This window comes from Saimiri boliviensis, chromosome 1 (assembly GCF_048565385.1).
Source record: "Saimiri boliviensis isolate mSaiBol1 chromosome 1, mSaiBol1.pri, whole genome shotgun sequence".
Lineage (NCBI taxonomy): Eukaryota > Metazoa > Chordata > Mammalia > Primates > Cebidae > Saimiri > Saimiri boliviensis.
In genome coordinates this window covers 242,272,703-242,290,085 of record NC_133449.1, presented here as the reverse complement: position 1 = coordinate 242,290,085, position 17,383 = coordinate 242,272,703, and the positions used below count along the sequence as shown (strand labels likewise).

At 41.2% G+C, this 17,383-nt stretch overlaps 1 long non-coding RNA gene across 1 annotated transcript; it reads right to left on the bottom strand.

Annotated features, from left to right (window-relative positions):
- Positions 1–1,739: 1,739 nt before the first annotated feature.
- LOC141583485 (uncharacterized) lies at positions 1,740–5,613 on the bottom strand. The gene is made up of 3 exons (XR_012516113.1): positions 5,227–5,613; positions 3,960–4,142; positions 1,740–1,861 (listed from the first exon to the last, which is right to left on the bottom strand). It is a non-coding gene; the product is annotated as an uncharacterized LOC141583485 (long non-coding RNA).
- Positions 5,614–17,383: the final 11,770 nt, after the last annotated feature.

The following is a 17,383-nucleotide window of genomic DNA, read 5'->3' as shown; positions in this document are numbered from 1 at the left end:
CCCACCGGCAGGAGCCATCTGCTGGAAGGGCCAGTCTCATCTTGGGTCATGAAAGAACCTGCTTCAGACACCCACATAGGCAGGCCTCCCTCCACTACCCTAAGGTAATGGGAGATTAGAATTAAATCCAGGACACAGGACTGTCTCCTCCAGGGAAGAGTGCACCTAGGGTGAGTCTAGGGAGTTTCTTGTCCTAATGAATATACTTGGATTTTAGACAAATCTCTGAATTCAAGTAAGTCATTTCCTTTAAATGATGCAAATTATTAAAACAAAAGCAATCCACCTATATTCTAATTTATTAAGAAATGTTTGCCTGGCACAGTGGCTCATGCCTGTAATCCCAGCACTTTGGGAGGCTGAAGTGGGTGGATCACGTGGTCTGGAGTTAGCCTGGCCAACATAGTGAAACTCTGTCTCTGCTAAAAATACAAAAATATTAGCTGGGTGTGGTGGCACGCAACTGTAGTCCCGGTTACTCAGGAGGCTGAGGTGGGAGAATCACTTGAACCTGGGAGGTAGAGGTTACAGTAAGCTGAGACCGTGCCATTGTATTCCAGCCTGGGCAACAGTGTCTCAAAAAAAAAAAAAAAGAAAAGAAAAGAAAGAAAGAAAAAGAAATGTTTGTGCCAGGTGTTGGCACAGAGGAGATAGCTATTAAATAAAGATAAGCTGAGTAATACATTCCCATTGTAATTGAGTACAGTATTAATTTATTTACATGATTTGCTGGCTTTTTATTTTGCATATGGCATGTCCAGTGCATTGTTTTCAGCTTCCCAGAGAATAAACTGCAGAGATAATGTCACTATTATGCAGTAATCAGGAGTTGGGGAGGGAGCACAGTTAGTACAGAGGATATTTTCTTGGTTTTTCACTCTTTTTTTTTTTTTTTTTTTTTGAGACAGAGTCTCGCTCTCTCGCCCAGGCTGGAGTGCAGTGGTGCTCCACTCAGCTCACTGCAAACTCCACCTCCCGGGTTCAAGCGATTATCCTGCCTCGGCCTCTCAAGCAGCTGGGATTATAGGCTCATGCCACCATGCCTGGCTAATTTTTGTATTTTTTTTTTTTTTTTTGTAGAGATGGGGTGTTACCAGATTGGCCAGGTTGGTCTCAAACTCCTGACCTCAAGTGATCTGCCTGCCTTGGCCTCCCAAAGTTCTGGGATTACAGGCATGAGCCACCGTACCCAGCTGGTTTTTCAATCTCTGAAGCAACTTCATGAAGCTTCTTGGTCCTCTGTGATCATGCCCCATGGTGGGAACTCACTGCTTAGAGACTGCCTGCTTTTTGTCACATCAGTCTTATAAATCGTGGGCAGGACTCTTTCAGTTGCTTGCAACATGGGTCCAACTTGGCTTCACTAGAAAAATGAAATTCACAAGTCATGCAGCAAGCAATAGAAAAGGACAAGGTATACATTCCTTGAGAGGCCTGGCCTCTTGGGTCATAAGCCCACTGTGTGGCATTGCTACTAGAAGAGGTAGAAGAACTATAAGAACTATGGAATGTTGGGACTATAACCATGTTGTTTGTTTCAGATGAAAAATATGTCCCTGTGGTTTATTCCTCTGTAATAATCCATGAAAAGCTTAATTTCTCTCCAACTTGAAAATGTTTAAGATATTTAAAGACAGGTATAAAGATTAAGAAATTGTCTTAGGACTACTATAACCAAAGACCATAGGACTGCTATAACAAAATACCACTCAGGACTACTATAACAAAATACCATAAACTTGGTGGCTTTTAGGCAGCATAAATTTATTTCTCACAGTTCTAGAGGCCGGGAAGTCCAAGATCAAGGCACCAACAGATTCTGGCGAGGACCCTCTTGCTAGACGGCAGTCCTTTCTGTGTCCTTACAAGGTGGAACAGGGAAAACAAGCTCCCTCAGGCATCTTTTATAAGAGCACAAATCCCATTCATGAGAGTGGGCCTAATCAACTCTCAAAGGCCCCACCTTTTAATACCATCACATTGAGGATTAGGTCTCAACATATGAATTTGGGGCCAGAGATCCATAAGCATTCAGACTGCAGCATAGAGATCTTCACGCCAAATATTCTCTGATCCAAGACCTCGTTCTTGAATGTTGTCTCCTTATCATGATATTTTTATGTGTTCATTCTCTCATTTATCTGTGTCTGTTACTCTGGGGTTTCAAACACAGTCTCCAAATACACCTTTATAACCTGGGCAACATAGCAAGACCTTTTCTCTATTAAAAGTTAAAAAAAAATAACCAACATGGTAGTACACATCTGTATTCTCAGCTACTCAGGAGGCTGAGGTGGGAGGATTGATTGAACCTGGGAGATCAAGGCTGCAGTGAGCTATGATCATGTCACTGCACTCCAGCCTGGATGACAGAACTAGGCCCTGTCTGAAAACAAACAAAAAAACAAAATCAAATATAGCATGAGTGAAGAGTTGAGAAGTACTGCATTGCTGGAAAGGAAATGTCTAGGTTTCCTCTCTTAGCATTTTTCTGATATTTATATGTATTTGGGAAATACCTTTTCCTGAAAGTATTTTGAAGTGTGCATTCATCTGTCTGTAATTACCATACAGAAAAGAAGACCTAATTAACATTGCCTTTCTCGTACTATCTAAACACTATTTGATGCCAGAATATATACACATATTCTGAAAAATATACTATTTAGAAGAGATAGCGCTTCCCCGCCCCCTTTCCTAAATAACACATTATTTCATTGTTAGGAAGATTAGTGAGAGGCTTCAGCAGTTTGTTTTCATTGTTTTCCTCTCCTTTACTAAACTACAGTATTTGTCTTGCACATGACATGTCCTATCTTGACGTTTTAATTCAAGGACCATATATTGAGTGACAATTATGTACAAGATATTGTGTCAGACACATGTCAGTGTTGTCTTTAAGTGGTAGTTTGAGGAACTTCTGCTTTACTGGCTGTGCACTGTCCCTACTCCTTATGAAATAAGGGCTAAGATTTTTCATCAAACCTGCCAGGTTCTTGATGGTTAGTTAAGGTTATTAGAATTGCAGATAGAAGTGAATTCAAATCTAGTGTGAGTTTAAAAAGGAGAATGTGGTATAAGAATTTAGGAGGGTCTCATGGAATAGCAATAAAAGAGCCATGATTCACATGGGACTGGAATCAGACTCTGCGATGCTGTCTGGAACAAAGGCAGCACTCTCTCTGTGGGACCAGACAGACTCTCTTCTTTGGCTGTCTCTCTGTGTCTGCTTTCTCTCTTATTTATTTATTTATTTATTTATTTATTTATTTATTTTTAAATTAATTTTCTTTTTTTGAGACAAGGTCTCACTCTATCTCTGAGGCTGGAGTGTAGTGGCACAATCATGGCTCACTGCAGCCTTGACCTCCCAAGGTAAAGCTGAGGCTCCCACCTCAGCCTCCCACGTAGCTGGGAACACAGGCATGCACCACCACACCCGGCTAATTATTTTTTTTCTTTTTGTAGAGACAGGGTCTTGCTTTGTTGCCCAGGCTAGTCTTGAATTCCTGTACTCAAGTGATCCTCCCCACTTGGCCTTCCAAAGTGCTTAGTTTACAGGTATGAGCCACTGAGCCTGGCCTCCTCTCTATTTAGATCAGCTTTCTTTATGCCTCCACACATGGCAGATGTCCACCCCACAGAGCACAAGTGTATGTGTCCTGCAGGTGCAGCTATACATATAGATGGGCTGAGTTCTGGGAATCCCAACTCCACATTCCCAGGGAAATTCCACTGGCGCCTCTACAGCAAGGTTCCACGCAATCAGCTGTGGGTGCGGTGGAAGGCCAAGCCGCTACATTGACTAGGTTGGTAGGACAGGACCAACTTGAGATCTACAACAAGCCAGGGTAACGATGGAATAGCCCTGGGGCACCCACACCTTATATCTGACACATAGGATGTCATTCGAACCTCAAGTCAACACACAGGATAGGGAAGTATGAGTTTCACTTTACCTAGAAGGAACTGAAGCCAGTGATGTACAGACAAGTTGCAGAAGCAGAGGTGGGACTCAGCTCTTATGATTCTCATCCAGTGCTCCTTCTGCCAATGTCACCTTGGCCCTCTGGTTAACCATGCTTGGAAGATTCTTCTCAAGACAGGGCCACTGTGCTTCTGAGGGAACTGTAGCGAGGTTTCTGAGGAAGAGGGCTTGGAATATAATCTTGTGTAATATTCCAAGGAACAGATGTAAACAACTGTGATCATCCCAGAGCAATACCATCCAAAGCCCATCTCCCTGGGGGACTGTTCTCATCAACAACAATCCTGTCATTTTGCACAGCTGGTATGCCACATTCAACATGCCATGTCTCTAAGGACTGGCAACTTCTCCTGGCTTTGTATTTTATCCTGTTTGCTGGCTTCTAGAGAATTTTTAAAACACTGAATGTTTGGACTCTTTGGTTAAACTAGTTGGCTTCCATTTCATTTTTTTAAAAAAAACAATTCAACATATTGATTTTTCATTTTACTGATGATCTCCTTGGCAACCATGCTTGTAGAGAAGCCATTTCGTTTTCTGGTTAAGTTGGACTAGGCATTTCAAACTGTCCCAGACTAGCAGTCCCTGTGGGCACTTCCATGGGTTCTGAGTCATATGCTCATTTTCAGAGATGGGGCTGGGCTGAGCCAGCCAGGTGTGGAACCTGTTGTTCACACCTGTGTGAACTAGTGCCTCAGATGGCCAACAGACCACTGAGGGGTGAGTCTCTCCCATTTGCCAGGCTCGGCATTGCCTATGGGGCCTACTGGGGACTGTGTCTAATGTCTGCTTCCTCCAGCAGAGGACACTGGGGAGGTGGGGCCACACTCACCTCCTGCTTGGCTGTTTACCTGCCCCTTTTTGGAAATGTCTCCATTTCATGTTGCCAATCATTTGCCAACTTAAATTCCAAGCCAAAGCCATGTTGGGCCTTTGAATTTTTGGGATGTTTGGCAGGTGACATTTGTATCAGAAGAGTCCCATGGAAAAGGCAAGAGGTCTGACACGTGTCCCTTGGCTGCAAGGCAGGAAACCTAACGCTGGGGCTATTTGCACCCTGCAAACATGGAAAAGCGGACTCACCCTTCCATAACTCAACCTCTTCTCCTCAAAGATGGGGATGATGTGGTCAGTCAGAACTTTCTGAGGCCACTGGACACATTCAGGAACTGTGTTCAAGAGTACATTGGCCTGTGGGATAAAAAGCTCCTTGATCATAAACAAGCATGATTACTTACCATTTTGTTACAGCTTCTCGACCAGGCCAGACTTGGACTGCTGGCTGAATCCCATTTCTCTACTCTTGGATTGAGTGCCTGAACTATTCAGAGAGCCAGTGTGTCCTTCTCTCTCGACAGCCTGCCAGGTCTCCAGTGATATTTATTGACCAGCCTGGTGCACAGGGCACACCACTGGCAGCTTAGACTACAAAAAACTCCCCCAGTACAGATTGTTTCTCACTCTGTGTTCAGCACAGTAACTAGAAATTAGCAGTCAAAAATAAGTTGAGATCATCACGTTGGGCTGTTTTCTGTCTGGCAAGTATGTGCATTCTGGTCTCTGCCACAGGCTCTCCTAGTAAAAACCCACTCTCATTCCTTCTGCCTGTTCCACAGCAGCCTGCATTTTGTGGGCAGCAGCAGCTCTCATGACTGTACCTATTTTGGTCAGACACTGAGGGAACAGGAAAGAATTCCTATAGAGTTACACAGGGGAAGAAGGGATCTGCCCCAGATTTAGCAACTTACAGATCTCAAGTGAGACAAAGAGAAAAATTCTGAAGATTGGAACAGAAAAGAAAACCAAGAATAATGGAGAATGTATTCACATGGGTTAAAGACAGAAGTTCAGGGACCAGGCTATGGTCAATGAGCATTCCCCTTTCACTCTGAGTTTGGGCACCCTCCTCTATCTGAAACAATGGCCTGTCCCTTCTGACGCTCCAGGATTTTCCCATAGGCTATGAGGATGGACTCTTTTCATTTCTCTACATAAATTCGGAGGAAGAAGATTTCACAACAGAATCTCAGAATAGTCACCCTCAGCAAGGCCCTTACTCACAAGATCGGGAAGCCAGTCATGTGATGGAAAAGAACATTCTCTTAGGCCAAATGCTTTCTGGAACCATTCCTTCTACCGAGCAAAGTGAGGTTGAGGGTTATGGAGAGAAGGCATGGGATGCGCTAAAATGAGCATCCAAAATGGAAACCATCTAAGCAGTGCCTATTTGGGAGAAGCCAGTCTCATGGCAGAGGGAAAAAAGAGTCAACCACCACTGGCCAGGATACAGATTATATTGCATTTGCTCCCATTCCACTGGCTAAACACAATAAGTGGATGGCCAGGCCCAAAGTCAATGAGGCAAGGAAATAGACTCTTTCCCATAGCAGGAGCCACTGTAAAGCACATGGCAATGGGCAAGGATGAGGAAGGGAGGGAGCAGCTGGGAGCAACCGTACATCCTACCGATACCCTGTATCATGACCCCAAGCACGTATGCAGCTGGGAGATCCTTTCCTGTGGACATGGAAGCTTTTCCCCAATCTGCACAGTGCCTTTGGAGATGGCAAATCCTTGTGGCTTATCTTTCTTTTTTGTGTTTGGTACCATATACATAACATAAAATTTACCATTTTAACCATTTTTTAAAAATTTGAGACAGTCTTGGTCTGTCACCCAGTCTGGAGTACAGTGGTGCGATCTCGGCTTACCACAACCTCCACTACTCGGGTTCAAGCAATTCTCCTGCCTCAGCCTCCTGAGTAGCTGGGATTACAGGCATACACCACCACATCTGGCTAATTTTTGTATTTTTAGTAGAGATGGGGTTTTGAGCCATGTTGCCCAGGCTGGTCTTGAACTCCTGTCCTCAAGTGATCCACCCACCTCAGCTTCCCAAAGTGCTGGGATTACAGGCGTGAGCCACCGCACCTGGCCATTTTACTGTTTGTCACAAATTTTGGCCTTTCTTGTCTCCAAGTGTGAAGCAGGGACTTCCGCTTGGGATAATTGTTTCTTGTTTTTGCGAGGGCCACCTCTGCAGTCCCTCGATCTACTTCTTCCCCTGTTTGAGTGCATTAGTGAGAATGTTCAGGAATCTGTTGATTCATTTTTCCTAAGTACCATTTTTTAATACTGACAGCAGAGGGCTATTCTGCGTCTCTTGCTTGTTTACTGCTGGTGATTTGGGGTGGGAAGGTCTTTTCATTCTTTTTTGTTTGTTTGTTATATTTTCTTAAATTGTGGGGAAGAGAGATTCTATATTATTGTTTCATTCTGTCATCTTATTGGGGAAATCTGTTTCTTCTTCAGTTTTTGCTTAATATTATAATGTATTGTCTATGATGCATGTCATGAAAGAGACAGCTACTGCAGGCTAAAATGCTGTTTTAAAATCACTGGGTTATGGCACTCTCCACAGCTCTTCAAGATACTAAAAAGTTCCTTTTAATTACACCAACAACTCTAACTAGGAGCTGTTACAGTTGCCTTTATGTAGCAAAAGAAGGCCGATTCTGCGGATTTGAATATCTTCATTTTCGTGAATATTCAGTAAGACACTTGATAAAGAAAATAATTGTTGATATGCAATTGGGGCAAAATGATAGGAATTTATTCAAGCCTTTCTCAGCAGAGCTGTGATATCTGGCTAGGCTTTTCAGGCTCCCTTGAAATGCAGTAAGACTGATAGTTATTTTTACATATCTTTGCTCTAAACTTGGATAAGGCTAAATCAAACATGTCTTAGATTGTGGATAGATGCTCAGCAGGCACTGCAGGCCTCAGCACAGGAAGTTCTAATTGATTCACTCCTAAATATTGGGCTTCACATTCATGCTAGCCCCAGATGAGGCTTTTCCAGACTTGATGTGATCTCTTGGTCTCTACTAACAGCCTTTCCTGGCTTGTCTTTGCAGACAGAGTATCCAGTACAAAGGCAAAAATACTGCAGATTTTCTCAGCCTCCCTCATGCTAGGGTGTAGGCATGTGGCTCGGCCCTGGCCACTGTGTTCTTCAGGTAAATTTACTGGGGTTTCTGGAAACACTCTTTGTCCAGGATAGAAACTGACATACATGCAGAAATAGCCTTTCGTCTTTGCTAGCCACGGCCTCTTCTGCATGCATCCCTGGCACTGCTGCTACCATTGTGCAGATGATGTGAGCCAGGAACACATGGGGATTGGTGGGGGAGATGGAAGAGGAGCACCTGGCACCTTGCAGAATGGGGACCTGTTTTAGTGCTTAGGTCACTAGTTCAGTCTTCTACTTCTGCAGCTAAAATCCTTATTTGAAAAAGACGTTAAATAGAAAATAAGGGCAATGTAGTAGCTTCTATTAAAACAAAAATGTATACACTTTGTGATGTTATAATGTACTCTCTTTTAGAAAGGTAACTTTTATGGTAATAATAAATGAAAGATTTTTTTTTCAATGCCCTTACTTGGCAGAGCAAAAAGTTAGCAACCCTACATCAGTCTCCAAAGAATTTTTGAAATTTTACTGATCCATGAAATCTGAAAGTCTGGGAACCACTGCTCTAACTCAAGAAAAACTCATTCTTGGATTAGGACTCAGAATTGGTTTGTAGTCCAGCAGCTCTTTTTTTCTGGCCATTCTTTTACATGAAAGGCTTGTGATTCTGACTCCTGTCCTTCATTCAGTTTCCTGCTTAGAGAGAAGGAAAAAAAGAGGAAAGAGTCGTTCACTGAGCATTAATTTTTTGACTGAGATACTCATAAGCCCTTGTGTGCCCTCATACACTCTCTCTATATACACGGACACACACACATGCACACACTTTTCAACTTGCTTATTGTAAAGAAAAATAGGCTCAGGGCATCTGCATCAACACGGCAGTTGCACCAAGGCAACACTGTCTTAATGCAGCTAAGGTTTGATGCAGCCATAACCCAAAAGGCCAAAGAAGGAAGGGTTGTTTTCTTCATGAGTTACTTATTTTTATAACACTTTTCTGGGCCCAAGAAGCAGAGGATGATGTTGGATGTTTATCTTCCTTAGTATGATTTGTGCTAGAAAAACAAGACAGGAACTGTTGGTAGAAAGGTTTTCTTGTAAGTTTTGATCCTCTGCAGTACTGCTGGGCTGGGACCTGACAGTGGTTGAGTGTCTCAATCTCTTAACCTCAGTTTCCTCTTCTATAAAATCAATAATGATGATGACGATAAGATAATGGACAAAAAGCACTTACTAATCTGTCTGGAATATAGTACATAATAGTTACTTATTAGGTGGTATAGACAATTATTATTACTTTCCCTAAGTTTGGTGACAATAGTTTAAAAAAGAGCAAACTCAATTCTACAACAAAAATATGAATTAACAATAGTGTAGTTTGAGAGTCCTTAGCTTGTAGGAATGCATTTCAAAGTATTTCATGATGAAATGATACAATGCTGGCCTAAATAATCCAGGGTAAGGCAATATAGTTGGAAACAAGATGGGTCACGTGTTGATTGCAGAAGCTGGGTGAAGTAGTCATTAAATGATTCCCTCTACTTTTGCCTATGTTTGGTAATTTCCAAAATAAATAAAACAAAATGAAAATAACGGTTGCTAAGGCCTTGCCTAAAGTAGAGAACCTCAAATTAAATATTTTCAGTGGTATAGAAAACACCATTTGTTAGCATCCCATTCCCTCATAAAGAATATTGCTTTAATTAAATACATAACCTCTCACTCTTTCCTGCATTAGAACTCCCTGAAAGGACTTATCTGTCTGTCTCATAGGGCTTTTCTCTTAATCAGTTATTGGCAATTGAATTATTATGAAATGGATGGAAAAGATTAAATCTGGTTAGACTATTTCAATGTGGAATTTTTTTAATTTCAACTTTCATTTTACATTATTTTCATTCATTTATTTTTATTTATTTATTTTTGAGCTGAGGTTTTGCTCTTGCCGTCCAAGGTGGAGTGCAATGGCACGATCTCGGCTCACTGCAACCTCCGCCTCCCAGGTTCAAATGATCCTCAGCCTCTAGAGTAGCTGGGATTACAGGCACCTGCCACCACACCCAGCTAATTTTTGTATTTCTAGTAGGCAGGGTTTTACCATGTTGGCCATGCTGGTCTTGAACTCCTGACCTCAGGTGATCCACCCTCCTTGGTTTCCTAAAGTGCTGGAATTGCAGGTATGAGCTACTGCACCTGGCCCAACTTTCATTTTAGACTCGGGGGTCTAAAATGTTAGACACATGTTAACATGGGTATATTGCATGATGCTGAGGTTTGGGGTATGATTGATCCCATCATGTAGGTAGTGAGCATAATACCCAATATATAGTTTTTCCATTCTTACCTTCCCCACTTTAGTAGTCCCCAGTGTCTGTTGTCCCCATCTCTGTGGCCAGGTATACCCAGTGTTTGGCTCCCACTTATAAGACAGGACTTGTATTTGGTATTCTGTTTTGTATTTGGTTTTCTGTTTCTGTGTTAACTCACTTAGGATAATGGCTTCTAGCTGCATCCATGTTGCTACAAAGGACATGATTTCATTCTTTGTTGTTGGTATTTGGTTTTTGGTTCCTGCATTAGTTTGGTAAGGATGATGGCCTCTAGCTCCATCCATGTTCCCACAAAGGACATAATCTTGTTTTTTTATGGCTGCATAGTACCCCATGGTATACATGTACCACATTTTCTTTATTCAGTCTATCATTGTTGGGCATTTAGGTTGATTCCATGTCTTTGCTAATGTGAATAGTGCTGCAATGAACATATGCGTGCATGTGTCTTTATGGCAGAATGATTGATACTCCTTTGGGCATATATCCAGTAATGGGATTGCTGGGTCAAATGGTATTTCTCTTCTTAGGTCCTTGAGAAATTGCCACACTGAGGAATTGCCACACTGCTTTCCACAATGATTGAACTAAGTTACACTCTCACCAACAGTGTATAAGCATTCCTTTTTCTTCATAATCTTGCCAGCCTTTGTTATGTTTTGATTTTTTAATAATAGCTGTTCTGATTGGTATGAGGTGATACTGAACTTTTTTTCATATTTTTATTGGCTGCACATATGTCTTCTTTTCGAAGTGTCTGTTCATGTCCTTTGCCTACTTTTTAATTGAGTTATTTGTTTTTTTCTTGTAAATTTGTTTAAGTTCCTTATAGATGCTGGATATTAGACCTTTGTCAGATGCAAATTTTGCAAATATTTTCTTCCATTCTATAGGTTGTTTACTCCTGTTGATAGTTTATTTTGCTGTGCAGAAGCTCATTAATTAGATCCCATTTGTCAATTTTTGCTTTTGTTGCAATTACTTTTGGCCTCTTTGTAATGAAGTATTTGCCTGTCCTGTGTTCAGAATGGTATTGCCTAGATTGTCTTCTAGGGTTTTTAGAGTTGTGAGTTTTACATTTAAGTCTATAATCCATCTTGAGTTGATTTTTGTATATGGTGTAAGGAAGGGGTTCAGTTTCAGTCTTCTGCATATGGCTAGCCAGTTATCCCAGCACCATTTATTGAATAGGGAATTTTTCCCCATTGTTTTTGTTAGCTTTGTTGAAAACCAGATGATTCTAGGTGTGTGGCCTTATTTCTGGGCTCTTTATTCTGTTCCATTGGTCCATCTGTCTGTTTTGTACCAGCACCATGCTGTTTTGGTTACTGTAGCCTTGTAGTATTGTTTGAAGTCAGCTAGTGTGATGCCTCCAGTTTTGTTCTTTTTGCTTAGGATTGCCTTGGCTATTTGGGCTCTTTTTTGAATTTTAAAATAGTTTTTTTTAAACTTTAAAAAAATGCAATACTTATAGGAATAGCATTGAATCTATACATTACTTTGGGCAGCATGGCCATTTTAATGATATCCTTTGTGAACATGAGCATGAAATGTATTTCCATTTGTTTGTGTGATCTCTGATTTCTTTGAGCACTATTTTGTAGTCCTCATTGCAGAGATTTTTAACCTCCCTGGTTATTATGTATTCATACCACATTTTCTTTATACACCATTGATAGGCATGTGGGTTGATTCCAAGTCTTTGCTATTGTGAATAGTACTGCAGTAAACATATGACCGCATATGTCTTTTTAGCAGAATGATTTATTTTCCTTTGGGTACATACCCAGTAATGGGATTGCTGGGTTGAATGGTAGTTCTATTTTTAGTTCCTTAACAAATCTCCAAATTGCTTTCCACAGTGGCTGAACTAATTTACATTCCCATCAGCCATGTATAATGTTCCCTTTTCTCTGCAGCCTCACAAGCACCTGCTATTTTTATTATTTTTAACAATAGCCATTCTGACTACTATGAGATGGTATCTCATTGTGGTTCTGATTTACATTTCTCTAATAATCAGCGATGTTGATCTTGTTTTCATATGCTTGTTGGCCATTTTTCTGCCTTATTTTGAAGAGTATCTGTTCATGTTCTTTGCCCACTTTCTAACGGGGCTATTTGTTTTTTGCTTGTTGAATTAAGTTTTTTATGGATTCTGGATATTAGACCTTTGTCAGATGCATGGTTTGCATGATATTATTTTGTCAGATGCATGGTTTGCAAATATTTTCTCTGAGGGGGAAAAATTTAAACATTACTTTTAAGCTTTTCATCTTGATCTAGGGACAATCAACTCCAACAGTGTCCATAACCATAGCTGTCATTGCTAAATTTGGCAAATAGGAATTCCTGGCCACCCATGGAGACTTTTTAAAGCTGTTTAGTGAGAGGATATGTATTTAAAAAGTTTTTTATTCAGGGAGAAAAAGATATAAGGATTGTGGACTTTAAGGTACATTTCAGCAAAAATGTTAGGAACAAATGCTTGTGTCTTGAGATATATCTATATATCTATATATAGATATTCCCCATTGTTTTTGTTCAGATACTCCTCAAAGCTAGATGTGCCTACAGCTTATCTTATTTCATAGTTTCATCATAGAGTCTCTCTTTTAAATCTCAAAATAAATATTTAATTTCTCAAAAAATATACATATGTATATTTTATTTTTTAAAAAACTCATGATGGGAACTCAAACTTCAAAGTTAAATAAAGGAGCAATTATTCTCTCCGAAAGATTCACTCTTGGCATTCCTTACAATTATAGTATTCTCCCCATAGGTTTAAGTATTTGTTTACATATCATTAACAACTTCCTTGAAAACTCTGGAAGGAAAGCAGGCTGAGGCAGAAGACACTCAATGCTGGAATGTGAGTCGGTGCACACAGTCAATTAAGGATCAGTCAAAAGACAGGCTCATTTTGGAATTCTCATGTAAGTAAATGGGAAATGATCTAAACTACAGAAATTGAGGAAACATACAGTAGTGTGAAAAGGGCACATCTGTATGGTCGCATCTCCCTGACTCTGTAGTCAGGAAGCAGAACTCGGTGGCTTATGTTCTCCACAGTGGCTTCATTAAATTTGCTGTTAGACTTCACTTAATTTGTCCCTTGGGGAGGAGACTTTGTACTCCAGGGACTTTAAGAAAGAGAATCCCGTAAGGACAGCTGTTTGCCCATTTCCAGTTTCCAGAGAAGTGGTTTGGTTTCCTGGCTTTAAGGGTTACTCAGTCCTTAAAGATGGTAGAGATCTTTCTTCACTCTGACAGATAATACCATTTAGGTGGTCCAGGTTCTACCTCATTGTACAATTGGAAATAACAGTACATTTAGTGAAATGTTATATTATATGAATTTTAAGTAGAATAATGAAGATATGCCAATAATTTTTAGGCAAAAATACCAGCGCTTTTTTAAAAATCCAAATGAACAAAATCCTTTAAAATGGTCACTTATTCAAACGATATTTGGAATACCTTTCTTGGTATTACCTTGGGTCAATTTGTAAGACACATAAGCCATTTGGGCCCAGATGATTATATGCAAATTACTTACCAGATTTTATTTTAAATGAGTTTGCGCTTTCGTCAAAATCAAATTCATTCTACATTGGGAGACATTCTAAAGAAGCAATTTTAAAACTGTCTTGAATGATGAGTTTATTCTTAGAATGAGTACAGAATGATCTCCAATTGCTGCATGGAAGGAGACAACATTCATTTGGATAGTTAAGTTCCAATGTATTGATTTTAAAGGCCAGTAGGGGATAGTTTGTATGATTAATTTCTGTAATTGAGTTTAAATGTGAGATAAAATGAAACAGTGGGTCTCCCTTCTACTTCCCTTTAGCAGGAGCTTTCCACATTGGTGGGGACCTGGACCCTAAATGTATCAGGTGGGGTCCTGGCCCTACCTACATTCAGATACTCCTCAAAGCTAGATGTGCCTGCAGCTTATTATCTTATTTCACAGTTTCATCATAGAGTCTCTCTTTTAAATCTCAAAATAAATATTTAATTTCTCAATTTTACTTTTTTCCTGTTCTAAACTTCATGAATAGAATTATTTAATAAGAAATAATAATTAGCTTGGCTGTGATGACATGGATGTTGCTACGCTCTTTCATTCAGCTTATATTTTGGCCACTTCTGTGGGTGCTTTTTCAGTATATACAATCATGCTTCTGCAGTTGTTATGATCTGGGCACCTAGCATGGGCTCCCAGATAGCATTTTGCTGAAGTTGGGATGCAATCCATTTTACCTTCATATGTATTATAGATACTGGAGAATATTTTTATTCTAACAATAATATAAACAAGAAACAGGAACTAAAGTTCTATTCATTTACATAAGATTAATTTGAATGATTAAAAATAAAATACCAAAATTGATGATATTGAAAGAAGGAGAGGCCCACAGTATTCTCTTGTTTATTGCCTCTGGGCCACAAAACAGGTTTCTGACTGCATTGAATACACAATGTATCTACCCTTTGGCTTTCCTCCTCCCTAGTCCCTGAGTGACCTGGCTCAGGGAGAAGTTGGGGCATGAGGGCAGAGGCACAGGAGGGCCCATCTTGCCAGGCTGAATGAGGCCAAAGCAGCTGCTGGCCTGGGCATGAGTGTGGGCGGCCACCTGTGTTTCCCCAAACAGCTGTTTGGTAGAAGGCCAGCCAAAGCCCCGTTGGTGGGGTGGAGGCCGGCGGCCAGTTGGCCGGCCAATACATTCTGGCATGGGCTGAAAGAACACCTGGTTCCACTCTGTGGACCCACCACATAAGGTCAAAGAATGTGCTTGCTGGCGGCAACCTGATGGCCCAACTTTTCAAGCCCTGATGCTCTTGCTGTGATTGAAACAGAAAGAAACCCACCTTTCTTCCTTATAATGTATCCTGAAGCCAACATGGAAGTCATTCTGTTCCAGTTATGTTGAAATAGGTCAGCAAGGCCATCTGTCTGGTATGTCTGGAAATGGTACAGCAGACTGTCAGGCAGGGATAGGCTCCATGATTTACAACAAGATATTTCAGGGGAGATGAGAGCCGCTGTTTAGCTGCTAACTGTCACTGAGACATCTTCCATCCTAGAATGTCTCCGACCTTCCTTTTCCTCCTCTTGCCATTAACTCATAGAAACCACTTTAGGTCCCCACTTGTAATTCTGTTATCACACGTTGAGATTCTCATAGTTAATACTACTACCTACCAAGACAGGAGCCCAAAGCTCCCTGTTCCCTGACTCCTGAGGCCCCTCCCAAGGCCTCAGGCCCATTGTTCGTCAGGAAAGAGGACCTTATTTCCTGTGGTCTGCTGAGTGGGTATATCTCTAGCCAATAAGCACACTTCCCAACCTTCCCGCCCCAGACGCAGAGCTGGCAGCTACTTCTCTGTGTGCTGAAGAGGTGATATTCCTCACATTGGTCCTGTGACCCCTGGCAACTTCACCTCTCTGTGCCTCAGTTTTAGCACTTGACAAGGGGGACTGATGGTACTGTCCTCCTAGTTTTGTTGTAGAACACTCAATGAGACAGCATATCGTAATCTCTCACAAGACCTGGGTACAGCAGATGCTTAGCAAATATTAGCCGTATGAATGAATGACCATGGCTGATGCTACTCTCCAGATACAGAGGCTCACATCTGGCCTGGAGTGACCCTGGACAGGGACTTCCTGCTGCCACCTTTGCTTGGAATTTCAGGGGCCTCATCTCACAGTTACTGCTTTACCAGCAGGAATTTCAAAGTGAGCATAGTTCTGTGGGCCCATTAGGGAACTTGCTACCCACAGCTGCCCTTGCTGGGGGGCACAGACAAGGCTCCTCCCAGAATCCTATCAGCTTTGAGCTAGTAGAAGCCACCTAGTATTGAACCATCAACCTGAAAAAGGCACTCTGACTTCTGGGAGGCCTAAAGTTGGGGGATAACTTGTCCCCTCTTACATGAAAACTTTCTGGAAGGTAGCGTGTCCAAGCCAAGAAGAAACCTCTTTTCTTTTTTTAAATTTATTTTTATTTTTAGTAGAGACAGGGTTTCACCATGTTGGTCAGGCTGGCCCCGAACTCCTGACCTCATGTTCTGCCTGCCTTGGCCTCCCAAAGTGCTGGGATTGCAGGCGTGAACAACTGCACCTGGCCAACCCCTTGATTTTCACAAGCTTTAAGGTCTGGGCAATGAAATCTGATTAGTCAGGCGTGATGTCGTGTACCCTGAGCTGAATGGGAATATTCAGGTTCCCCAAATCCATAGAGTCAGGGACATCATGTAGTATTGGGCCCTTGTGCAAACCACACAGTGTCATTCTGGTGAAGACAGGACACAGCTGTGGAAATTCACTTCATCGCCTATGCAGCTCAAAGCTTTCAGTGCGTTAAGGGGAACCATTGATCAAAAGATAATGGGCATAACCTTGGTTTCCTCACCAAGTGGAGCCAGCTTTCAAACTACAGTTCCATTTCAGGACTCAGATATCATCTGTGGATGAAATGGGGGACAATGAATGCTAGAAATAGCCCTCTGAGAAAAAGTAGGAGAAAATACCATTTTCTTTTTAAGTTCAAGCTTGAGGTTTTTAGCTCAGGCACAAAACCATTGTGAACAGCTGTTCTTTTTGAAAACATGTTAGTTTATTCCACACATTCTGATGATATGAATGAGAGAGAATTCCAAACAAAGCTTATGTGTCACTTTTAAATGCAGCGACTTTCCTGTGACCACCTGATTAGAATTTTTCAGTTCTCTTGGGTTGCGACTTCTTTTTTTACATGAACAAGATTTCTTTTCCCCTCTTTAAAAAGTAGTAAGTCTTATACTAGCAATGTAAATTCACATGTTTTTGTTCCCAAGACCTTTTTCCTGAATTTGCTTGGAAAAACATCTGGCCTTTTGGAGCATAAAGGCTTAAGGATGATACCCATGCTCCCTGAGGAGTGGCCGAATCTCCATGGAAGGTAGACTGTCCTTGGAGTCAGTATCCTAAGCAGAATAGTGTTCTTTTGACATGACAAAGGGATAAAAGGCACTTAATTAGAAGTTTGAAAACAACTGTAGCTGAAAAGATAGACTAGATTAAAAACTTAATAATCT